The sequence below is a fragment of the Mya arenaria genome, chromosome 5 (genome assembly GCF_026914265.1).
Source record: "Mya arenaria isolate MELC-2E11 chromosome 5, ASM2691426v1".
NCBI lineage: Eukaryota > Metazoa > Mollusca > Bivalvia > Myida > Myidae > Mya > Mya arenaria.
Window position 1 is genome coordinate 22911275 of NC_069126.1, and position 7846 is coordinate 22919120.

Genomic DNA, 7846 nt, shown 5'->3' on the forward strand with positions numbered 1-7846 from the left:
ATTATAATACACTTGCCATTACTTAGAATCCTGAATAAAAGGCTATTAATTTTTGAGGTGCTCTAATGTTTAAAAAGAAATCTGTGAGAGAGAAAACAAGCTGTGTTTTATCAAAAGGTTGTGATTTGAAAACAGTACCTTTTTCAACTAAAATAGCAATACGGGAAGTTTTCAGATCTGCTTTTAAAAGGCCTACGTATCATTGCATCATTGCATGCCTAAGCTTGTAACAACATCGCTATTGCTGTTAAATTTTACACAATCACAATAATCATATCTTAATGTATATAAGTTATAAATTTCATACTGTTCTCCAGTTGAAACAAAATAACTGCTCTCTTCAATATGAAGGCCAATAAATGCTATAATGAATAAATGCATCCAAAGACGATTGCCAATAAGTGATGTTTACAAAAGGTTTAAATACTATACTGTTTGACTCTAATATATATTGTTACGTTTAAATATGACGAGAAGTACTCGCAGATGTACCGCTTTGGACATATTAACCCCATAATATAAACGGGGGTATACCGTTTTAAATTGCACTTAAGCATTGCAAAATCAATTTCAAAATTATTTAAATGTCAAATGCAAGTATGACTAATATAGACCGCGCTTAAACTCATTTCTTCACGTTACTTGAACAATTATTAACATAAATAAAATCTCTATACAATTTTAATTATATTTCATGTCTTTTAAAATCTATAAAGTTAAGCTAACCATAGTCTCTGTGATTAAACTTTCCGATCAATTATTAAATGACTTATAAGCCAACATGCACTATTCAAACCTTCGTTACTGTCGTCTCCACACTTTTCCCGTCTTAAAGACTTTAAAAATAGTTTAAACCAATATTTCATCGTCCATAGTAATCTTCTTCTCAAGCGATATATTACTTCTAATGAAAATACTTTTAATGAACATGTCTTGCTTACCTTTCCTATCAGTTAGAAAGTGATGTCGCCGAGAGTAGCATATAAAGATAAACCTTCGTTACCAACATATTAGGTATACGACTTGTTTACATAATGATTATTGTTTACTATAAGCTAAAATCAATGTTTCAAACATTATTTTTTAATCCGAAGCAAACATTTAGGTATGTTTGGTCAGACGAAAGTTGCCTCAATTTAATTAAGTACCTTTAGTTAATCAAATTGGTTAAACTTAAGTTACCATTAACTTTCCCTGAAAGCACATGTTTAAGCAAATTATATTGGCTGTTAGTATTGGAGCTAGTTGTAAGTATTTAATCACTATTGCGAATTTTAACACGATTTGCCATTATCAGTTATAAAAACTCACTATATTTATCTTGAAAAGGAACTTTTGTCACTTAAATAAACTTGCGACCTTTTCATTTATTACATGATTTCAGTAATAGCTTTACATATTTATGTCTCCAGTCAGGGTTGCCTTCCCTTACATCACCAAGGACCGTAGCTTGCACCGATTAAAGAAAATAAGAGGGTGTTTTTAATATACATTCTACCCATGCATACATATTTTAATAATATATATATATATATATATATATATATATATATATATATATATATATATATATATATATATATATATATATATATATATATATATATATATATGCTACCTTATGTTCGCAGTAGTGTTCACCTTTTTCAACAGGGGAATTATTCCCCTTTATACAGTCTTTCAGTTTCCTATGGAATACTATTGCACAAAAAACGCAGCCACGTTTCGCAATGAAACTGAAAATAGATAGCAATAAACCTTCGTCACAGGTTGGTTACGAAGGTTTTATGTTTCTGTCAATGTTTAAGTAGTTGACGATTTATCATGTTATTTATCTTAGGTATGTTAAGTGATCAATTCAACATTGCAGACATATCAAACTAATTGTTCTGCAGGAATCCTTGGTTGTTTACCACGCAAGAAGGATCGATGAAGCAATCCAGATATACAATTTACAATGTTTGGCAATCTTCAATAAGACTAATGCGTATTTTAAGTTCATAAAACTATTCTTTGTCCTACGGAAACCTTATCTTTTTGCCAAGATCAATTAGTGTGTGAATATCAAGTTGTTTCAAGAAAACAATGAATCTTAAAAATGGTATTATAAAGAAATCAATGCATTGATAGGGTAATGTCTGAGAATAAGCAATATAGAGAAAAATTGAAATCCGTTCCGGTGTCGTCACAATTAAAGAACAGGCTAAATTGATATTTACAGTAATCCTGAAAAGCCATATAAAGGCTTTTATAACTTGAGACTGCATTATAGATTTAGTATACGTCTAAGTATACGAACCGATAATCTCATTTCGTAATGCAGCATGTATTTTCATGCAATTCATAGACTTGCTAATGCATTCATTGTTAACCTTATTATCACAGATGCATTTAAGGACATACATTCTGGTCAAATGAATAACTTGTCACATCGCATAATGAGCAAAAGTGCTGTGTGCTATTTTAAAGATGTGTTTTATTGGCATTTTTTGTTAATTTACAGTTTTTTTTCATTCCATGAAAGTCGATCTAAATTTTAACATAATACTATTTCCGTTAACGTAAATTTTAAGTTACTTAAGAAAGATGAAACCAAATATCAAACTCTGACTGAATAACCCAATATGTTATCGGGGGTTTGCTAGTATTGACTGCCCGATGTCCGCTGTTATAGTGTTGATACTGTTTGAGAGCCGGAAACCCTCTCTGCGTAAGATATATACTTATATGTATGCATATTCTATCGAGATCCTGTTTTACAAAAACTATGAAACTATTAAGTAAATCAGTTTTTAAAAGTGAGCAAAGCTCTTTTGATTTCTGCGTATAAGCCTTAAGAGTATCTATTAAAAGTCCATAAACATTGCTTTACAAAACTTGAGGTTTGAATCGCTTTTGTGGATACGAAAGAAAATTATTTTTGGTACTTTTGTGTGTGAGAATCACTCACTTTTTAAGGAATGAAGTATGCATAATTGGTTACTCATATGGAACATTTGTTACTCATGTTTCTGTATGTGGTGTAAGGCTGCCTGCATGCTACCTTTTTTAGTACTAAGTATACTTAATACGTGCATCGCATGGATGTGTTTAGCCCTATTGACCTTATGGATGCAACATGTAATCTTTGTGGTATTTAAATGTTTTATAAAAAACATAGTTTGGTCGGAATCTGCAATTTTGTTGCGAAAATTTGGTAAATTTGTCCCTGTTGAGCAACATATGCATTTACTGTGGTTTATAGTAGTATAGACCCTCTGAGATTTGTTGATATATATGTAAATGCTTTTACCGAAATTACTAAATGAACGAAGGATTTGGTTAGAAGCCTTCTTTGTTTAAAATTCCGATTGTAATGTTTTCGTGTTTTTTGACATATGATGGACTAAACTGTAGCTGCATTTGTGTTTATTTGGAACTGAAGCGAATGAGCCCTCATGTGATATGTCTGACACTTGATTGTTTAATGAATTCAGCAGACATTTGATTAACTGGGCACTTAATTGACTTGAGAACCTATAATGGACTTCTATTCACTTAATGGTCCCACGTATTGCAAAACTGATGTTTATTTGGCATTTAATAGAGCCTCTTAACCTCTTAACTTTACGTTTGGCACAATTTGGACTGGAAAAGGTTTTGTTTACATACTGTTGACGTGAGAACAGTCAGTTTATGGTAGCTTTATTGCAGTTTTGAAGAGGGTAGCCAGAACGAGGCCAAATAAGATCTAGTTTAGCATTATGTAAACACCGATAATGATAATATAAATTTAACTTCACGGTTATCACAGTAATACAGAGGGCTGCTTTGGACCAATAGTGTCTAGAGAAGACACTTTGATTTTGCCCCCGTATGAGGTTGAAGGCACTGATTTGACGATACGCATTTCTTAATACTTATTATAACTGCAAAGTTTTTGTTTTGGAGTTGTTTATGACTGGAAAAATAACATACAAGGTTTAAAAAAAAACTGGACAATTTAAAAGGGATACGTTCAGGCTGGATAGTTCAACAGGTATCTTGCACAAATATTGATATTAAGCTTGTTTAGCACTGGATGCGCTTTAGTATGTATATTCTATGGTTACCTTGACTTTTAATACACATTTTCAAAAAAGGGATGAAATATAATGTGTTTTAAGTAAATGATTAATGTTACGACTTTTACAAAAAAGTGACGAAATAAGTAATAACGTTGTCGATAGTTGTCACATTTGCATGTTGATTTCAAACGAATTTGATTCGTAATGATTAAGTGCATTTTAAAAGAGTTATACCATTTATCCATAATATATAAGTTGTCATGCAACGTTGGTAAGTTTGCACTTGAGGTATTCCTTCAACGCGTTCATATGGTAATTTAGAACATTTGATTTATTAATACAACGCAAAATATTAGTGGTGAAAAGTACATTTAGCAAATATAAAGCTAATATTACTAACGCAAAAAATTAATTTCTGTATTTATTCCGATGATATACCTTGAACACTGAGCGATACTCTGTTGCAGTAATATAAGGTAAGTCATAAAGATATTTTCCTACAAAACAGATACGCACTTATGTCATAAAGCATTTTAACTGCGGGTATTCACGTTTATTTTATTACAAAACACATTAATAATGTAGTCTAATGATAACATCTAAAGTGTCAGCTGAAGTAGGTGAATGATAGCGTTGATAATTAAATGTATTTGCATGTCAAGCATTTCATTTTGGTAGCTGATGCGTATCGAAAAAGACGAAATAGCTAAAGTAAATACCAAAATATTTAAATCAAAATTTAACATGATAGTTCAGCCGTTTGTAGAAACTGTCTTTCGAGCCATTTCAAAAAGGTTTTACCGAAATAAATCCATAAAATTCAATGTAATGATTTAAGGTAAAGTCTGCCAAATCAATTGTTTTGCTTATCTGAAATTAAATACCACGGGTGATATTCATTCCACTTCCTTTCACCTCCTGACTTTGGGCAAATTTGTACCAATGGGTTAATTTAATTCTTTTGGTATTTGCAATAATATGCACACATTTGCTCATGGGGTTTCTTGTTCAATAGGGGCCAATTGCTGCCACCTATCGTTATATAAAAGTAACACTATACTACAGTATGAAATTTAAAACCTGTTAAAAACAGCACTTTCTTGGCAATCGCTTTGGGTAGTATTTATTTAGATAACACTAAGGTATTTTCATGAAATATTAAAAACAGTTCATCAAAAAGTATCCAAATATAGAAAAAAATAGAGATTTAATAAATTGCCAGTTTCAATATACCCTTATGTAAGCAACTATGCCTTTCTTTTATTTCTTTACCTTGTTTGTATTGGCATTGGCTTTGATATTGAAGTGAACAGTTATTAAGGTTAGAATGAAGACAGTATAACATAGATATCTGCCATACATTAAGATATGATTTTAATTGACACTATCATTATTTATTCAACACTCTTACATCAATATCAACGTTGTTACCACCATAGACATGCAGTTATTCTATGAAATGTTGGCCTTTTTAAAACAAAAATATGAAAACTTTACGCTAAATGTTATCATAATTGAAGGAAAAAACAGTTTTCAAATCACAATTGTTTGACAAAAAATAAATAGACTAAAACAGAAGAAAAGGATGTGTAGATTATTGAAGGGTATTGTTCTACTCGAACCTATAACTGACAAATAACTTGGAAGTGGAAAATTGAATATATGTATTTGAGGTACAATATAAGAGACATAATATCAATGTGAATATTTATCTTTATCTTAGGTAAGGAATATGCCCAATTTAAACAAAATTGTTTTTGTGAAATTATCATTATATGACAGCCATTTTGGACACTATCGTGAATTTATCGGTCCACGCCATGCTATGGAAAACTATGCCATATTTTCCATACATTCAATAACTGAATGGCAAAGTATGACTGTTCTGCAGAAAAAAGGAGGTTTTACCACTGAATGACCTTGCACAAATTAACAATTTAGAAATCACGAAACAAACAACGCTTTGCAGTTTTCAAAATAAGTGCTGCATATTTTAAGGTTTTAAACCATCCTTTGCCGAACGGAAATCTTTTTCTACTCGTTAAGATATATTAGTGTGTGAATTTCTTCTTAAAATAGCAAGGAATCTTAATATGGCAATGAGAAAATGTGTAATGTTCATGGAATGTATGAATGGTTATGTATGAGAATAAGTACTACAAAGAAAATTGTAATACCATCCGCTGGTCAAAATAATATTAAGGGTTTTTACAATAATCCCCAAAATCCCAAGAAAGGCTGTTTAAATTTGAGACTGCATTAACAATTTAGTATGCGTTTAAGTATACACACCGCTCATTTAATATATGATATTCTAGTAAGCTTAATATCCAGATGCCTTAAACATTTAAAGATGGTCGAGATACAATGACATAACTTGAGCGCAAAAGAAAACAGAACAAAGACTATAGTCGCATTTCTAGATGCACTGACATGACTGTACATCACCATTGAAACCCTATGAGAGCCATTTTACAAACCATTGCATTCATTGATTTTATACGAACTTGACAGGCAATACCGTGGTTAAATAAGCGAATGTGCAATGGCTTAAAAGAAGTTTAAAGCGGTGGGTGAATTTTACTCTAATACAATATCTACTGAAAACCTGTGTGAAAGGAAAGTATATTTAACTTTAGTTAAATAAAACATATGTACCTGTGATCGAATAAGAACCAGTGAACAATGTCTACTGGTCGATAGGCAATGTATTTGCCCGCAAGGTTTCGGTGATTGTTGCTGGATTATTGAGAAGTAAGTCATATTTTTTAATTATGATAAGAAGTATAACAGCATCCATGTTGGTGTTTGTGACGAAGTTTTTTATTAAAATATGTGTTTCAAACCATTGATTGTCTTTAATGTTTGTCTTAAATCAGCATCAATTACAGGTCGAATATTTCGATGATATTGAAGGTATTTAAATCGTTACTTGAACACCCAAAGGTATAGGTTGACTGCAGCAATTACAACAATCAGTTTTGATAATTTCAATTGTATGTATTTAACATTGTCGATTAAGACGCTTAAGTATGCAAATTCGAAGTTGCATATGTATCCGCAAACGTGTCCGTTAAACTTAATATTGCTGAAGTAGAAAGCACCGCATCCACACCCCTATATCTATATCGCATCTGTGACCGACCTTTTAGTGAGCGATATTAAAAATTGCGAATCAGTAGCGTCAACAAGCCTCATACCAATCTTTTACAGCATACTCATGGACAATGCTATATGTTGACCTGACTATGTTAATAATAGATAAAGAAAGTCATACTATTCGCTCAAATGTTTTGACTAGAAGTTATTAAAATTTACTTTGGGGGAGAACTCCAACACCCTCATACCATCATCAATTTCATCATTTGTACTTTATATTCCTCAAACAGCAATATCCGTTTGCGTAAGTGCCCTTTCTCTCGAACAGAGATTTAAGGGGAAAATGTCAATAAGTATAATTGAAATCATTTGAAACTGATGTGAATAAAGATGTATTCTGTGAATTTGAGTTTGTATAATATATAAGTATTTATATAAAATATATTTTGTTTGTTTTGTTTTACCGAAATATTGTATAACAAAAACCTCTGAAACTATATTGATAAAATGTTTGTTAAATTATGCTTAGCTTTGCTGCTTTATACGTAACAACCTATTAACCATGAATACTCATTAAACGTCCCTAAATACAGATTTGCAAAACCGACGGGATATACCTCTATAATGGATTAAAAAGAGTATCAATGTTGGTAATTATGTATGTGATACACAGTGAACTTAAACCTAAACATATTACAACA